The sequence below is a fragment of the Eschrichtius robustus genome, chromosome 16, assembly GCF_028021215.1.
Source record: "Eschrichtius robustus isolate mEscRob2 chromosome 16, mEscRob2.pri, whole genome shotgun sequence".
NCBI lineage: Eukaryota > Metazoa > Chordata > Mammalia > Artiodactyla > Eschrichtiidae > Eschrichtius > Eschrichtius robustus.
The window spans coordinates 50,473,265-50,490,956 of record NC_090839.1 but is presented as its reverse complement, the minus strand read 5'-3'; the positions used below and the strand labels follow the sequence as shown (position 1 = coordinate 50,490,956).

Sequence of the window (17,692 nt, the reverse complement as noted above, 5' to 3'; positions counted from 1 at the left end):
CTACTGACCCCACGCCTGCACAGAGTAGGGGCTCCGTAAATGCACATTCCATAAATGTTGTTAAACGAATCATAGGATTACAAACTCCCTACGAGTGAAGGGTGTTTACAAAAAAGGGTCTGTCTGCTCCCTCCCATGATTGACGTTTTGTTTGGCCTCAACTCAACATAGGGATCAGTATGGACGAGTGGCCTGGCCTGAGCCTTTGCCTTTGCTCGGTCCCTGCCCCTTGTCCAGCCTCCACGAGGAGGTCAGCCCCTGCCCCAATCCACCCCCACCTCCTAGCCGGCCTGACTCACAGCCGCTGCTGTGCCTGCAGACTGCCCCCCTCGGCCCTGCTCCGCCTTCTCAGCGTGTCTCAGCCTTGCTCTCTCCCAAGGCGTGTCTGGGAAAAATGGGAACCACCCCCAGGACTAGATGGACAGGGGGTGCCTGTGGGGGAGCGAGGGGCTTCCCCCAGGCTCAGAGCCCCTGGCCCTGCCGCAGGCCTGTAACCATCAAGCCACCCAGCACGAGAGGGATCCCATCGCCCAGCGCAGCCTCCAGGTCCTATCTGCTCAGTGCCAGACACAGGCTGGAGCCTGGGAATCAGGTCCCTGCCGCCCCCTGGATGACATGCCAGTGAGGGCTGTCACATGAAAACAGGCCAGAGAGAGGCTGAGGCGAGCTCAGACTGCAGAGAGCAGAGGGGTGAGAGCAGAAGCTTGAAAGAGAAGGGGGATTAGCCAGGCCAGAAGGTGAGAGAACAGGGCGGGTGGAGGCCTGGAATCTAGGTAGCATGGTGCACGAGGGGCCCGCCGATTTGTGATGTTTTGCCAAAGCTTGAAGGGTGAAGGAGAGGGTAAGAAGAGCTGAGTCTCAAAAGGTGAGCCTCACGGGCACGAGGGAACCATTTAGAGGTGATGTAAACGCTCCACACCTTGGTGATAGTGACAGTTACACGATCAAATTATGCGCTCTTGAAAAGGGCGAATTGGTTTGTAAGCAAATTATTCTTCAATCAACCTGACTCAAGAAAAAAAAAAGGATATGTCCTTTTTGGGTTTTAGTTGTATATTAAAAACAAATAAAGCATTCTTATTGGGAAAAACTAAACATACAAGAGTAATTACCTAGAACAGCCCATTAACTCATGACAGGGCTTTGCTTTCTATTACTGACTTGCAAATATTATTTTTAAAGAGTAGGCAGAAAGAGAAGATATCATACAGTGTGAAAAGAGGTTTTACTTTATCAACAACTAAAAAAGGATGATAAATGACAAGCAGAAGAAAAATATCATGTGAAAAAAAGGACGTAACATTTTTAGGTCTTATCACGTGCCAGGCACTATCGGAGATGCCTTACAAATAAGTAAAATTATTTAACCCTCAGAACAACCCAGTAAAGGAGGCACAGTTATTATCTCCACTTTAGAGATGAGGAAACGGAGGCACAGAGAGGTTGAGTACCCTGCCCTTTGTCACAGGGCTGGTCAGAGGAGGGGGGTGGGCGCCAGGGTCCATGAGCGTAACCACTGCATTTGGTGCCAGATCCCAGAAGGTGTGCTGTACCTGTGTGGGTTGCAGTGGTGGTTCAGGGAAGGGTTTGTGGTCAGTGACAGCCAAGGTCGCCCCCGTGGGCCCCTTTTTCAGCTGACTGTGATGCTCAGCTGGGTTGGGGACCCACTGGGTTGGAGGCCATTGCAATAGTTCTGGTGGTGAGGGCTTGAACAGGGCAGTGGCAGCGTTGGGAGGTGTAAGGGTCCTTCATGAGGGTGTTTAGGAGGTGAAGTAGGTGAGGCTTCATGACCACGGGAGTGAGGGACAGGGAGGAGGCACCTGTGAGCCCCTGTTCTTGGCCCGAATGACAGGGAGCATGGTGGTGTCACTGCAGGGGCAGGACACGCAGGAGAATGAATAGGTGGGGGAAAGGAAGCGGGGAGGATGTTGCCTGTTGTCTTGACATGTTGAATTTGAGGAGTCTTGGGGAAGTCCAGGGGGAGATAGTGTTTCATTGGGTCTGAAGCTCAGGGGTGGAGGCCAGTGTGGCTATTACAGTTGGAAACTTGAGCACGAGAGAAGGTTCAAACCTTAAGGACAGAGATGATCACACCCAGCACGTGAAGCTGGGAGCTGCACGTGGATGGGAACAGGAGAAACCAGAGCTTGAGTCCTGCACAGAGAAAGGAAAACCCACAAAAGAGTCTGTATCAATCTGCTTTTGCTGCATAATACATCACTCCAAAACTCAGTGGCTTATCACAATTCTGGTTTCCTATTAGAGCTCACACATCTATGGCAGCTGAAGCTTGGCTGATCTTGGCTGGCTCACGCATAAGTCACGCATGGGTGGGCTGGGGGTTCACTTCTAGTCTGGGCTTGACTGGAGCATCTCAGTGCTGCTCCACAAGGCTCATTCCTTTCTTTGGGAATCAGAAACTAGAGAGGGCATTCACTTCTCATGGCGATGGTTGAAGCAAAAAAAAAAAAAACAAGCAGAAATACACATGGAAGGGAAAGAGTTTCAAGAAGTAAAGAAGGATTAAATGCAGACTGGAAATTCAGCAAGATGAAGACTGAAATGTGTGTTAAACGTGGCAACTCAGGAATCAAAAGGGACCTGCAGGACAGTTTTAGAGGAAGGGGTGGGTGAAAAGTTGGCCACTGAGTTGTGGAGGGCTGAGAAGTGAATGGAGCTGGGGGGGGGGGCGGGGGGCGGGGGCAGGTAGAAGCAACGTGCATCCATTCATCCAACAGATGAATCCAACTCAGGACCTATCACATGTCAGTCACTGTTCTAGGAGGTGAGGAGACAGCCTTGAACAAGGCAGAGGGTTCCTTTCGTGGAGTTCACATTCTAGTGGGGAAAAGACGGTAGCCAAGTCAACCAATAAATAAGCAAGGTGAGTCAAAATGGTGCCAAAGGCTACAAGGAGCGAGAAGAGGCTCCTGTGAAGGAGAGGGGCGGGCTTTGGGAATGGGGGGTGCAGAGGATGTAAGAGGCCGGTCAGAGAAAACCCCTCTGGGGAGGTGATGGTTGAGCTGACACTTAAAGGACGAGAAGAAGCTGATCTTGTGAAAAGAAGGAAGAATAAGTGAAAAAGCCCTGGGGTGGGGAGGAGCTTAGCAGCTGGTTCAGGGAACAGAAGGAGGGCTGTGTGACTGGAGCTCAAGGAGGAAGGGAGAGAAGGCAAAGGCCATGAGGCAGGAAGGTGCAGACAGGAGAGGGGCCTTAGGATGTATCTGAAGCCAGGGTAGCGGGAGCCTTAAGTGGGAGAGTAGTGCCGTCTGATCTGCATTTTTTTTTTAATTTTTAAATTTTATTTAATTTATTTTTTTATACAGCAGGTTCTTATTAGTCATCAGTTTTATACACATCAGTGTATACATGTCAATCCCAAAAGATCACCTTAGCAGTGGTGGGCAGAATCGTTAAGATGTGGAATGGAGGATCCCAGGACCAGGTAGGAGGCTTTTGTAAGATTCCAGGCAAAATATGGTTGATGTGCTGGTAAATATTTAACTATTGGCTACTGGAGGTGGGGGGCAGGGGAGCATTCCTAATTTGCAGCATTTGCCAATTTCTGGGGTGTGAATACTCCCATCGGAGCTGATTTCAAGTCACCAAACACAAAGATGGGAAGAAATTCACGGTAACATACCATTATAAACCGTACAGATGACCTCATGAATAATCTCAAAGGCAGATATAATAGTAAAATGTAGTCAAATAATTAGGAAGTGATGAGGATGAGTATTTATTACTTTTTTTTACTATAATCTGTGTCATTGTAAGTTTATATCATAAAATGTTTAATAATGGCTGTGTTTAATGAACTGCTTGAAAAATTCCTGAAAATGCAACAATCAGCTCTTATGAGGTGGCTGGTTCCTTCACAGCACTGAATATAATAGTCACCTGGACTGGAGTGGAGGGTGAGTGTGTGTGTGTGAGTGTGTGTGTGTGTGTGTGTGTGTGTGTGTGTGTGAAAGAGACTCAACAGGATTTGAAAATGTTAGAAAATGAAATCCTGTTCACGATCATGTTGACATTTCTGCACACATCTCATGCCATGTCTGAGCTGTGGACTCATTGGGGGCAGTGGCTGGAACTGATGCATCATTCTGTTCCCTGAAGACCTACCCAATGCCTTGATTCTGATAAAAACTCACCTTAGGTTGGCTCTCCTCAGAGGAAGACCTTGAGAAAAAGATTTGAGTGAAAGCATTTTATATGGAAGGTGATCTCAGGAGTCACCAGGAAGGGAGTGAAGAAGTGAGCCAGGGAAGGAAGACAACCAGTAAACAGTGCATCACCAGCAAGTTTCCACCGTGAGCAGTTGAAGCTTAATCCTGCTGAGGAACCCTGGGACACGGGAGTGTATGCCTCAGAGGTACCACCCTGAGAACCGAGGAAGCCAGAGTACTTACTCACCAACACCTACCCATCACTGGTTGAAGACTGCTCCTGGCATTTCCAGCCCACACCCCAGAGAAAGACCTGAGGAAGGGTGCTGGTGTTTGCAGTCAGCGGCTGTGGAGATGCCCAGGAATGGCAGAGGGGATGTGAACAGGGCACCAACTGGGCTGATCCAAAACTGATAAATATTTCTTCAACGAATGAACAAACGAATGAATGTAGGGCCCTCTGAGCTTCTATAAACACAAATTTAGGGTTTAAAAGCTTTGAAACAGAATGCAGATCCTTCCACTCCACAGTCAGCACATTTATCTTATACTTTTGCAAAATCTAGAGCAGGGGACCTATGACATCCCAGACGATTTAAGTTCTGCAGCAGTGTTACTCGAAATCAGAGTTATGTTGTTATACACTTAAAGAAAAATCTCTGTAGATAGATTATACTAACCATCAAAAGAAAAATAAAACTTACACAAGAAAATAGATGTAACAGTGATCCCAAATTACAAATTTCTATGGTTGCTAGTGTTAGTAAAATATACCTTGGCCAAAAATGTTTGGTTTATTGTGTGGGTGATGTTGGAAGTGAGCTTAGAGATAGGAGATTTTGCAAAATTGAGGACTGACCTGGGGCTGGCTGGGTCCCCAAAGAAAATATGGGGAAAAAAAATAGATGGATGATGTTTGCCTGGTACTTTCCTATTCCTAAAGTGCTTTGCAAATGATCCTTACTAGAACCGTGGGAGGGAAGTATTATTATCATTACCTCAGTTTACAGGTGAGGCAGCTGGTGTTCAGAGAAGTGCAGTAGCTTGCTGAAGACCCCACACTTATAAATGACAAAGTTAAATAAGTCTAGAGACTCCAAAAATGGTATCTTTCCATGATACAACCCTCTGCTTTTGCCATGGAAAAAAACAGTGGGGAAATGAGCAGGTATAACAGACCCTACATGAGTTAATGAAACCTTTCTCCTTTCTACTGTCCTTCCAGGACTCCATGTGTTTCCCCTTCAGCCTGCTCCTCAGATAACAGTGAGCACTTGGTAAGCTGTCAGAAATATTTTAATTGAACTGAATGTGGTCAGCCTGGCTTGGTTAGATGCCTCACACTGAACATTCAGATTCAAAATCTGAGGGCCGTCAAGTTAAAAGGCTTTCCCTGAGCAGAAAGCCTCCTTAACTAGTCTAGCTAGTTAGACGTCTTGACTCTTTTTAAAGATTACCAGCAATGAAGAACTCAGGACTCCCGAACTTTGTCCCTCCTGCCCGATTTACTTTATTCATTCATTCGATGAATGTATCTGGAGCCCTGCTACACACTAGGGTCTATGCTAGGTGCTAAGAACTCAGTGGAGAACAACAAAAACAGGACCCTGTGCTCAGGGAGCTTGTGGTGTAGTAGGAATGGGCACAGGCAATCAATAATTCATCAGCCTAACGTTCAGCTTGTGGTAAATGCTCCAGTGTAAATAGAGTGAAGTGGTGTACAGAGCTGTGAAAGACCCAACTGTCTTTCTTCTCTCGCTCTTTCCAATCCATCCACTCGCTTTTAGCAAGCTCAACCTTCCAAAACCGGTGCTTTCATCTTGTCTTGTCCCCCCTTCAGGAGCCTCAGATGGTCCCATCTACGTCAAATCTTTGTTTCTCTGCCTGACTTGTGTGGACTCCCGTCGCCTGGTCCCCCGGACATTCGCCAAGCTTTACACATTCCCGCCCGTGCCCATGCGGTGCCTCGGCCCAAAGCACGCTCTCCCCAGCCTCTTGCCGTCCCCTCCTGCCCCAGCTCTCAAAGACTGCCTTTGCTCATTCATCCCGGAATCGGGCACTACGTTCGCCAGGCCCCCACTTGTTGTGGTGCAGAGCTGCATCGAACTTGGTTTCTCTCTGCCCTTGAAGAGCTCTCAGAACTGCTTCCTCCACAAAATCTCTGAACACATTTTTCCCCCATCACTGGCTCCATGTAGAAGCTGCCCCAACACAACCGGGCACTAGAGTTTGCTGGCAGATTCTGTGAACAGGAATTAGAACTCTTCAACCAATGTTAAAACTTATAAAAGGCCTGAGTTGTACGTTTTTCCTTCTGAATCCACTGTGATTTCTGGTTCTGCAATGAGATGCTTTTAGCTTTGGGGAAGTCCTTTGTTGTGTCTATCTTAAATCCCTCCTACCTCCTTCGTACTTCTTTCTTAAAGTCTTATTCTTCTTGGCTTTAGGGCACAGATAAGGCACCCCCATGCAATGTCCGTTCAATGTTCACAGAGTGCGTCTCAGTTGATTAAGTGCCTGGCACTTAAAAATCATTATTCTGTCCCCTCCTCTGGGTTCTTTTCTCCAAACTGCAGCTCTTTAAACCTTTTTTCCACGTCTTTAAACCAGAAGCAAAAAAGAAAATAAAATCCAGAAAGGGCCTGCAAGGGCGATTGAGCTCAGCTCTCTGCCTTTGGCCTGGCAGCCCCTTCAACCAGCTAACAGATCAAGCAGACTGTCTCAGTTCGGCACAAGCGTCCAGCCTCCAATCTGAACATGCGCTGTAGACAAATTAGATTTGGTGGGATGAGAACATAGCCTGTGGCCCCATTGACACCTTCTTTAGATTGCTGCTGGCCACTGCAGTCAGAAATATCCAGGCCTGGGCAGAATTTAGTTAGCTGGTTTAATTTAGGCAACTTTTATTCCTTCTTCCATTGTGAGACCATAGACTCTCACAGAATTCTGGGTGCCACCTGTTGGGTGTGTGTGTCTGTGTGCATGTGTGTGTTGGGTGGGGGGAGATGAACTCTGACTAATTCACACTAAAGTATTACTGGCTTACCATGCAATGCCTCTAAAGGCAGGGGAGGGTGAAGGCAGCCATTGAGGATGGGGCTCCAGCCTCTAAACCATCTGTACCAGGAGGGCATTAAGGTTTATATTAAAGATCCATGTGATTTTTGCATTCTTCTCCACAATATATCCACAAAGGCAGTTTTTCTAAAAATGGAAATAATTTTATTGTCATTTTTATGACACGAGAGTAATGTATATGAATACATAATGCAGATAATACAGGAAAAGCTATCAAGAAAAACGTGGAAAATCACCTGAATTCCCAACCCCTGTCATGTGACACTTTTTACTTTTTCCCTTCTACACTATTTTCTATTAATAAATACAGTTTGTTTTAATATATATTAAATATTTAACATTACAATATAATATATATTTAAGATGTGTATAATATAATATAAAGTTTTAAATTATTTACTACTGTGTAAAAAGATCCTGGCAATTTACCTGGTAGTGTCAGGTCCAGGCAGTGAGGATGGCTCGTCTGACCTCAGGAGTGACCCCTCGGTCTCTGCCCAAGTCTCCCAGGCCCTGCCCGGCCCTCAGCCCATGGCAGCGGGCAGCCGCTGGTGTGGACAACTCCAGGGCCTGGCCGGTCTGTGAGCGCTGTCGGTGCGCTGGTGTCATTCCCTGAATGACCCACCTACAAACCTAGATTCATCTTCCTTGCAGAGAGGCCTCACTCTCCTCCAGCAGAAAGAGAAACACGCCCATTCCTAAAGAAGTGTTTTCTTTCTTTCAGGCAGGAAAATTAATGAGCTCCATCTTTGGCATGGATTAGAAAATTCCACCGTGGCCTTGGCAGGGCTCATGCCAACACCAGAACTTTAAAGAAACCCCACATTGAGAGCTACGAGGAACAAAGGTAAGGCTGGCTGACCTGATTTCCTTGCTCACAGTCGGGAAGAGAAAGGGGAGAGGAACAAAGCACCTGGCTGGAGAGGTGCGCCCGGTTGAGGGAGGTGCTTCCCCCCCTTCCCCGAGCTGTTCTCAGAAACAGCAGCACAATGCCCTCCTTATTCCCTGGTCCTCACCACACGGGCTGACGTAGAGCCTTCCCCGGCAAACGTTCAGACTGTGGCCGCCAGCACGTCTCGGGCAGATTCCTCCAGCCACTGGGGTGGGTGCCCGGTCTCAGCAGAGGAGGAGAAAGCCGTGTTTGCTTCACAGTCTCTGGTTTTTGGAAAACAGTTGGCAGACTGAATAAATACAACATGTTGCCTAGTTATCAATAAGTATCTGTTCACTCTCAGTACATGATTTTTGAGCACCAACTTTGCTCCAGTGGCTGGAGACATAGCAGTGAACAAAACAGACAGAGACCCTCTACCCAAGGAGGTTTGGGATGGGAGGTGGACAATCAGCACTTAACAAACAAAATAACTTCAGGTACTAATAACACCAGATGATGAGGTAGAACATGGTAGTGGGGAGGAGGCTATCTCAGGACGCTCAGGAGAAGCCTCCAGTGACGTTGTTGCTGAAATCTGCATCACCTGAAGGATCCAGCGGAGGCAAGATGTGGGCACAACAGTCTTCTAGGCAGTGGGAACAACACGTGCAAAGGCCCTGAGGGGGAAACGTTGTTTGACAATTTCAGGGAACTGAGTGGAAGCTGATGAGGAAGGGGTGGTAATGAGCAAGGCATAAAGAAAGGCAGAGACCAGGTATATTACAGGTATCATCACATCTAACATTGTAGAGTGCGTTACAGTTTGCAGAGGGCTTTGAACACACACTATCTCAATTCAATCATTTTCCTTAACGATATTCCTTACCCAATAGATGAAGAAACTGAGACTCAGGAGGTAACTTCCTCAAGGTCACAAAACTAGGAAGTGATGGGACAGGACTCTGACCAAGGAGTCTGTTTGCACAACTCCAGAGGGCTCCATCCACGTGGCAGGGGAAGATATTTGTATCATTGCTTGGAGTTTGTGCAGTGCACGGCCTGTGCCACTGTACATAGTGACCCTGTGCCAGCTCAGGTCTATTTTCTCCAAATTTCTGTGTGTTTTTTTCTGTGCTGGGGCTATTGGAAACCCAAAGAATAAAAATATTATTTCAGCCCTTGGTGAGCACATGATGTGGTTAAAGAGAAACAATATAAGAAAAGATGGTGGATGATAACAGTATTTGCTTCCAGCAAAGGCATTATGGATGATTTGGTAGGGGCTGTGAGATTTGCGCCTGGTTTGAAGACTTAGATTGGTGGGCATACAGGGAAAAAATCACAGGACTTCATGACACAAACATGCAATTAAAACCTGGTGAGGGGCTTCTCTGGTGGTGCAGTGGTTGAGAATCTGCCTGTTAATGCAGGGGACACGGGTTCAAGCCCTGGTCTGGGAAGATCCCACATGCCGCGGAGCAACTAGGCCCGTGAGCCACAACTACTGAGCCTGTGCATCTGGAGCCTGTGCTCCGCAACAAGAGAGGCCACGACAGTGAGAGGCCCACGCACCGCGATGAAGAGTGGCCCCCGCTTGCCGCAACTAGAGAAAGCCCCTGCACAGAAACGAAGACCCAACACAGCCAAAAATTAATTAATTAATTTTTTAAAAAACCAAAAAAAAGGCAAATGAGTTTAAAAAAAAAAAAAAAAAAACCTGGTGAGTCGTCGACCACCATAAGTGCTTGCCTCCAGTGGCTGCAGAATTTTTTAAAAATGAACGTTTATTATTCTATCGTATAAAAAATAAGATCGGGCTTCCCTGGTGGCGCAGTGGTTGAGAATCTGCCTGCTAATGCAGGGGACACGGGTTCGAGCCCTGGTCTGGGAAGATCCCACATGCCGCGGAGCAACTAGGCCCGTGAGCCACAATTACTGAGCCTGCGCGTCTGGAGCCTGTGCTCCGCAACAAGAGAGGCCACGATAGTGAGAGGCCCACGCACCGCGATGAAGAGTGGCCCCCGCTTGCCGCAACTAGAGAAAGCCCTAGCACAGAAACAAAGACCCAACATAGCAATCAATCAATCAATCAATCAATAATAAAATAAATCTTTAAAAAAAAAAAAAAGATCATACAGGTAAAATTTTGGCAAATCTGAGAAGAGAAAAAAGATCATCTATAATCCCATTCATGAAACACAACTGCTTTTCACATTCTAGTGTAGTTCCATCTGTTTTTTTCCCCAGGGAAGTAATATGTGTGTGTGTGTGTGTGTGTGTATTTATACATACATACATATATATATGTATCTGAACATATATATATGTAATACACATCATATATACACACACCGCAAGTACAAACACACACACATTCTCACCTTTATTGCAGTATAATTTACATGCTTTAAAATTCACACATTTTAAGTGTGAGGGTTGACAAGTTTTGACAAATGTATGCACCCGAGTAACCACCACTATACTAAAGATTAGAACATTTTCTTTTCCCCCAAAGATCCCTCGTCACTTTACCCCATGCGCCCCAGGCCCTTCCTTCAGGCAATCGTTGACTCACGTCTGTAGCCTTGGACTAGTTTTGCCTGTTCCAAAACTTCACATAAACGCAATCAAGTGGGTACTCTTTTGTCTCTGGCCTCTGTTGCTCAAGGTATTTTTGAGGTTTATCATGTTAGCTTGTATGTACCAGTGGTTTATTCCTTTTTATATCTGATTAACATTCTATTCTAAGAATATACAAGAATTTGTTTATTCAGTCACCTGTTAATGGACATTTGGGTTGTTTCTGGTTTCTGGTTTGGGGATATTGTGAATAAAGCAACTATGAAATTCCTGTACCAGTCTTTTTGTGATGTTTTCATTCATCTTTGGTAAACACCTGGAAGTGGAATTACTGGGTCATAGGGTGGGTCTCACTCTATGGAAAACTACCAAACAATTTTCCAAAGTGATGTAGCATTTACAATGTACAGAATTCAATTGCTCCACATCCTCGTCAACACTTAGTATTGCTGCTTTTTTTTTTTAAAGAGTTTTTTAAATTTTATTTATTTATTTATTTTTGGCTGCGTTGGGTCTTTGTTGCTGCACGCGCGCTTTCTCTAGTTGCGGTGAGCGGGGGCTACCCTTCATTGCAGTGCGTGGGCTCCTCATTGCGGTGGCTTCTCTTGTTGCAGAGCATGGGCTCTGGGCGCGTGGGCTCGGTAGCTGTGGCTCGCGGGCTCAGTAGTTGTGGCATAAGGGTGCATTTGCTCCGAAGCATATGAGATCTTCCCAGACCAGGGATCAAACCCGTGTCCCCTGCATTGGCAGGCGGATTCTTAACCACTGCGCCACCAGGGAAGTCCCATTTTGCTCCTTTTTTTGATTTTAGCTATCCTTGTGAGTGTGTGGTGGTTTTAATTTGCATTTCCCTGATCACTAATGATGTTGAGCATTGTTTCACAGACATGTGTTTTCATAGTTATAATTCTTTGTATTCATTGCTTTTAAAATTTATACTTAATATTACCATTCTTCTCTGTTACCTTGTAGTCTTCATGACCACTATATTAATGGCTTCTAATAGTCCAATGAGGGAATTCTATACAATTTATTTAATCATTCCTCTATTAGACATTTATATGATTTCCAATTTCCCACATTTCTAAATAACACTGAAATTCACATGTGAGTGTATAGATTTCCCCCATATTTTAGATTATTTCCTTTAAATTAATGACAGAATAAAATGATTAGGTCCAAGGCATTTTTGTGGCTTCGGGAGGGTAAAATATGAGGTGAACATTGAGACCACTGTCTTCAAAGGCACAAGCTGAGCCCCTGTTCCCATCTCAGTTCTGTGCTGGGGTCTTGGAAGGGGACCCCTTTCATGAATGTGAGCCTTTTGTCGAGAGGCAGAGCTAATGATGGCTTTGCAGCCAAATACGTTTTGAGTCCTGGGTGATGCTGTTATTGACACCAGGCTCCAGTACAATGGGCTTCGTTCTCCCACCAGCCATGTTGAAATGTGGGGCAAGAAGAACTCAGGTGCCTTGTCCCCTAAGAATGATCTATGCAGGTGCCCAGCCAAGCAGCCTTGGGCCCCACAGTAGCAGTTCCAGAATTTCTGTACGTGAAGCGTCCGACTGAAGGGGGTGGGAACTTGCCTTGAAGGGTATTTTGATGCCATGCCCAGTGTTTTCATCTGGGCTGGGTGTTTGTTGGGGGCCTCGGGAGAACTGGTGATGATGGAGAGGTGCGTGTGGAAAGAGTGGGGGGCTATGGCCCCCTGCAAAGCAGTGGGTTGATCCTGCCTAGTCCAGGCGTGAGGCTGGGCACCCTGGAAAGCATATTCATCCCATCGGCCAGCAGAGACCCTTATCAACCCCTCTCCAACCATCCCACAGCCGCCCAAACCTAATAAGAGCCATATTTTATACGGTGTCTGGTCCCCCTCCAAATTCTTATTTCAGGAAGAATCGTCCAGGGAGGTGGAAACCAGGAGGAATTTGCATGGCAAATCAGTCCCCTGTGGGTACCACATTCAGGCCTCCAGCGTGGAAGAAAAGGCCTTGGGGCCAGCTTGCCGAGGCCCCTTCTTCCCGCTGGCCTCCTCCTGAGAGTGTCAGCTGAGCTCCTGCGTTTCCTCAAGGTGTCCTTGATGACACTCCAAAGAGTCACCAGCAGAACACCTCTGCCCTGAGACCCGACACTCACCAGCAATTCCCAGAAACTCCCGATTTTACTAAGCCACTTTGTCTTTCCTTCTCTAAATGTGAACTTATCAAGGACAAAAACCATTCCTTATTCACCATGTCCTAGTTTGGGTTCCCCTCAAAGCAGACCCTGAAAAGAGGATTCAAGGGAAAGTCCTTTACTTGGGGGCTGATCCCAGGAAATTCTGGTAGCGGAGGGGGGAAGTGAGTCAGGAGAGAGGCAGCAAGACAGGATGTGTAACCAAGGCGGTGACCACTGCGGGCAACTGAGGCTCGGTCCCAGGGGACCTCTGGGAGATGGTACAGAGCCCTCCTCCAAATGACCACACCTGAGCAGGAGGGCGACCAGGTGGGGAGACTTTAACCCCTGACCTTGCAGCTGCACCGCCTCCAGGCAGGGTGGGCTCCAGCAGCTGGAAAAAGCCACCCAGCAAAGAGACACAGGTGCTGGCAACTCTGTCAGCTCCCTAGTGCACCGAAGGGGTGGAGCCAGGAGGCTGCAGGCAGCCAGGGCACAGACAGCATTAGCCGTGCCTCGCCAGCATTACTTGGCACCCGCAAGGGACAGATCCTCAACAGAGCGGGTTGTTTGAACCCAGAGGGTTGGAGGTACCCCCGGAAGTCAGTTTGTGAAGAAAAGCTGTATAAAAGATGGGTTTGTTTTAACTGCGCTGACCCCGGCCAGGCAGGGGCAGGGACCCCCAGCATCGGGGGGTTTCAAAGCTGCTCCCAGGCTTGCAGGACAGACACCTTACTGCCTCTCCAGCAGTGCTGGCCCAGAACAGCACCCAGAGAGGTTCAGTTCTTGGTGGGGGGTGTCCCCTGACACCAGCAGGGACAGCAGGCTGTGTGTGGGCCGCCCCAGGGTGTGACATCACAATGCAGTCCATTCAGGATCTGGGGACTGACTTGCCCCTGGGCCCGGATATAAGCTGAGCCCCCAAGGCTGGCCTGCACTTGCGGGGCCAGGCAACCGAGACACGCTGACCTTCGGCGCCGACCTTCCAGGCACCCTCGGTGAGTACTCAGGCTTCCCGAGAGCTGTGGACACAGAGACAGCCTGTGGTGGGCGGGCCGAGCCCTTCGGGTCTCATACTCAGAACAGCATTATCCAGTCTGGGGGCCAGGACTGTACCAGGACCAGCCCAGGGCCCTTCCTGGGGAAGCCAGCTCACCCCACCCAGGCACCCCTTTTCCAGCCCCTGCCTGTGGGGTTACTGGCTGTAGGAAGTGATATTCTAATCATCTCCAAGGCCTGCTTTGCCACCTGGCCCCGCTCCCTTGGGCAAAGGTCAGCGGTGTGCTTGCTAGAGGCCCGGGGGAGGATGGCCAGGCTCTCAGATGACAGATCCCAGGGAGGTCGTAGGCCGTCCTCGGGCCCAGGACACACTCACAGCCGTGTGAGCAGGTGGAGCCTTGGTGGCGCGAGGGATGCTGAAACCACCGCCCCTCCAGAGACGCACACCAGGACCCTTCCTCTCTGTACATGCTGCTTCTCTGGCGGTTTTTAAATCAACTCCCATGGCCCTCAGGTGTGTCAGGACTCTTCCTCCCCTTCGGGGACAGTGAGGGAGACTTGAGCCGCTGGTGGGAAGTGGGTGGATGGATCAGGACCCCAAGAGAGCAGGCAACACGGAGGAAGGGGGTGGGGGTGAGGCAGGGATGGAAGCCACCTCTCGAGAGGACGCTGGCTCTTCCCAGCCGGGCCGCCAGCAGTCGGCCAAGGGTGGTCTGCAGCCAACAGTTGGGGACCCACGCAAGGGCACCAGGAGGCGGGGCCGGCCTCCCCGCAGCCCCCTTGCGCTCTCCTCCAGCCTGTCCGTCCATCAGCTTCAGGCGTCCAGACGGGCCACTCACCGTCTGTGACGGGGCACCCGCAGGTCCCCACAGCATGCCTCGCCCGCAGGGTGTTGTTCTGGGGCCCACGGTTTTGAGCAGCTCCTGGCTTTACCCGAGTGTGTCAGGCAGTAAGCGAGACGGGTGCGCAGAGAAACCTTTTACCCTGAAGCTTCACCATCACTCCTTCGTCTTCTTGGGATGCCTGACCCCTACCCCGACTCCTCACATGCGAGCCCCTGGTGTCGGTGGTCTCCAAGTCCGCTGAGAACACTGGCTCCACCCAGGTCCACTGACCGAGAAGAACAGTCTAGGGGCCAGAGATAGAGGGCCCCTGCGCCAGCTCCCATTTGGAGAGGTGGGAGGGAACACATGTGAAGCACCTACTGTGTGTCAGACCTGCTACCTATGCCATTGCTCTTAATTCCTGCCACCAGGAAGGTGAAGCTTATAGACACAGAAGCCAAGAACTGTGTTTCAAGAGGGGCATTAACCTAGAATTTATATATACTCTGTGTTCAGACTGGCTCTCCAACACGAGAGCACTCTGAAAATAGAACGAGCTGCTTTGCCAGGCAGCCAGGGTGCACCTTTGGAAGCGTCCAGGCAAGCCAGGTGCCTCCGCCAGCAGGGCTGGGACGCAACCCTTGTGATCAGTCGGGAGATGGACCAAACGATCTTTAAAGGCTGCTCTGGATCCCAGATTGCAGGATCTGGGTCTCAACACCTTGCTAATCTTCCACGTTTGAGTCCAACTGGGTCAGGCCTCCCAGGGCAGCTGCAAACTTTGTCAGGAGGGGAGAGCTGAAGGAACCACAGAGATCAGCTCTGTGGACCTGCGGGGCCCCAGGGGTCCAGGCTGGAAAAGGGTGTGGTCCAAGGCCACAGCCAATCCGCAGAACGAATGTTTGTTGAATGAATGAATGAAGGAGTGACAGCGCCAGGGTTGGAACCAGCCTGGATGTGAACCAGACATCCCTTCGCCCATCTCTCCTCCTTTCCTAAGACTCTTCCCGATCAAATTATGCTTCGGCTAACACTTACTGAGCACCTGCTGTATGCCAAGTGTTGACAGAGATTATTTCATGCAGTCTTCCCCTAACCCATCAGGTGGGTGTCCTCGCCCCCATTTCTCAGATGAGAATGATCAGGTACCTGCCCCAGAGGTTGGTGAACTTGCGGAGGTGTCACAAACGCTAAACAACGCGGTCCCGCTAACTCCAGGAAGGGCATGCGTCTCCACCTTCAGCCTCCAGGCGTGAGCAAGGAAGCACTGCTCGTCCTCACCTTCCTAACACAGACTGCCCACGACTTGACCGGTCCCTCAGGGGCTGTCTTAGCCCCACCCCCCAGACTTTGGCCTGGCTGACATCGGGCTCCCCGTGGACCCTCCTGGTTCTCTGCCCGTGCGTCTCGCTCTGACAGGACACCAACAGATGTTATGTGCCAAGGAAGAAAATATGCTAATCGAAATCAGCTTCAGCTAATTGTAGCAATTTCCCTTCTGCGAGTTGCTCTGAAATAGTAGCCACGCTCTGTTCTTTTTCACATCAGGGAGCCCCAAATTGGCAGCTTAAATGAGGTTGCAAAGAAGGCAACTAAACAGCCTCTTTGCTGCCAGTTACTGTGAATGAGGCCTTGAACACGTTCTCCGGGCAAGACCCCAGCTCCGCTCTCTGTGCACTTGGCATCTCGCTGGGGATTATAGGGACCCGCTCTTGGGCTGGAAGAGCCTCACTGAATCCTGGGGAAAACCAGAACCTCAAGGGATGTAATAAAGTACCAAGCCCAAGAGCACACAGTCTGACCTTGAACCCTGGCTTACTTCTGATTTGTTCTGTAGCCAGCGCCAGCCAGTAGGACTTTCTGCATTGACAGAAACGTTCCCATCGGTGCTGCCCCATATGGTAGCCACGAGCCACGTGTGGCTGTTGAGCTCTTGAAATGTGGCTCGTGGGACTGAGAAACTGCACTTTCAATTGTACTTAACCTTCATGTAAGTTTAAGTTTAAAATAAGATAATAGCCTTGTCTGGCCAGTGGCCGCTGAACGGACGGTGCCTCTGTAGCCCTGCCAACTTCTGTGACTTCATCCCCACCCCACAGACCGGCCGCCCGTGCCTCAAGTAGGCAAAAGTGTCCCCCGCCCCTTGGCTGCACCCCCTTTCCTCTGGCTCAACATCAGGACCTCAGGTCAAGTATGTCTCCTCAGAGGGACCTTCCCCACCCCCACTCCAAATCGGTCCTTATCCCTCTGAAGTCATCACGTGTCTTAGTTCAGGCTGCCGGAACTAAATACCATCGACTGGGTGCCTTCTAAACAACACAAGTGTACTGCTCCCCGTTCTGGAGGCTGGACGTCTGAGACCAGGGTGCCGGCAGGGTCGGGTGGCAGACGGCCACTTTTTCACGGATCCTCACGTGATGGAAAGAGAGAGAGAGAGCTCTCTGGAGTCCCCTTGATGTGGGGACTCACCCCATTCACAAGGGCTCCACCCTAATCACCCCCCAAAGGCTCCACCTCCTAACACCATCACCCCAGGGGTTAGGATTTCCACCTGTGAATCTGGGGGGACACAAACATCCAGGCCACTGCATTGTGGTTGCGTGGTCTACTGTCTATTGCTGTCTCCCTGGACAAGAACGTCAGTCCTGCGAGAGCAGGCGTGCTGTCTATGCTTGCACCTCCACCCGTGCCTGGAACAGCATTTGGAACAGCGCCTGGCAGGTGGCAAGTGCTCAGCACAGGGTCTGGAGCGAGTGAACACCCTGCAGATGGCCCGGTAGCCATTCCTCAGCTAAATAGCAAAATGACTCCAAACTTAGTGGCTTCAAACACCAATGATGAGTTATTTCTCCTGATTCTGTGGGTGAGATACTTGGGCAGGGCTCAGCTCCATGTGATATCAGCGAGGGTCATGTGCTCAGCTGCATTTATCTGGGGGCTGGGCTGGATGAGGCGGCCCGAGAAGGAAGGCCCTCCTCAACTCGTTTGGAGCTTACAGGTCCTCAGGCGGCATC

At 49.4% G+C, this 17,692-nt stretch overlaps 1 long non-coding RNA gene across 1 annotated transcript; it reads left to right on the top strand.

Moving 5' to 3' along the window:
- The first annotated feature begins 2,760 nt into the window (after nt 1-2,760).
- Nucleotides 2,761-10,843, top strand: LOC137749978 (uncharacterized). Its single transcript, XR_011070337.1, has 4 exons — nt 2,761-2,884; nt 3,327-3,445; nt 7,972-8,094; nt 9,552-10,843. It is a non-coding gene; the product is annotated as an uncharacterized lncRNA (long non-coding RNA).
- The last annotated feature ends 6,849 nt before the right edge of the window (nt 10,844-17,692 follow it).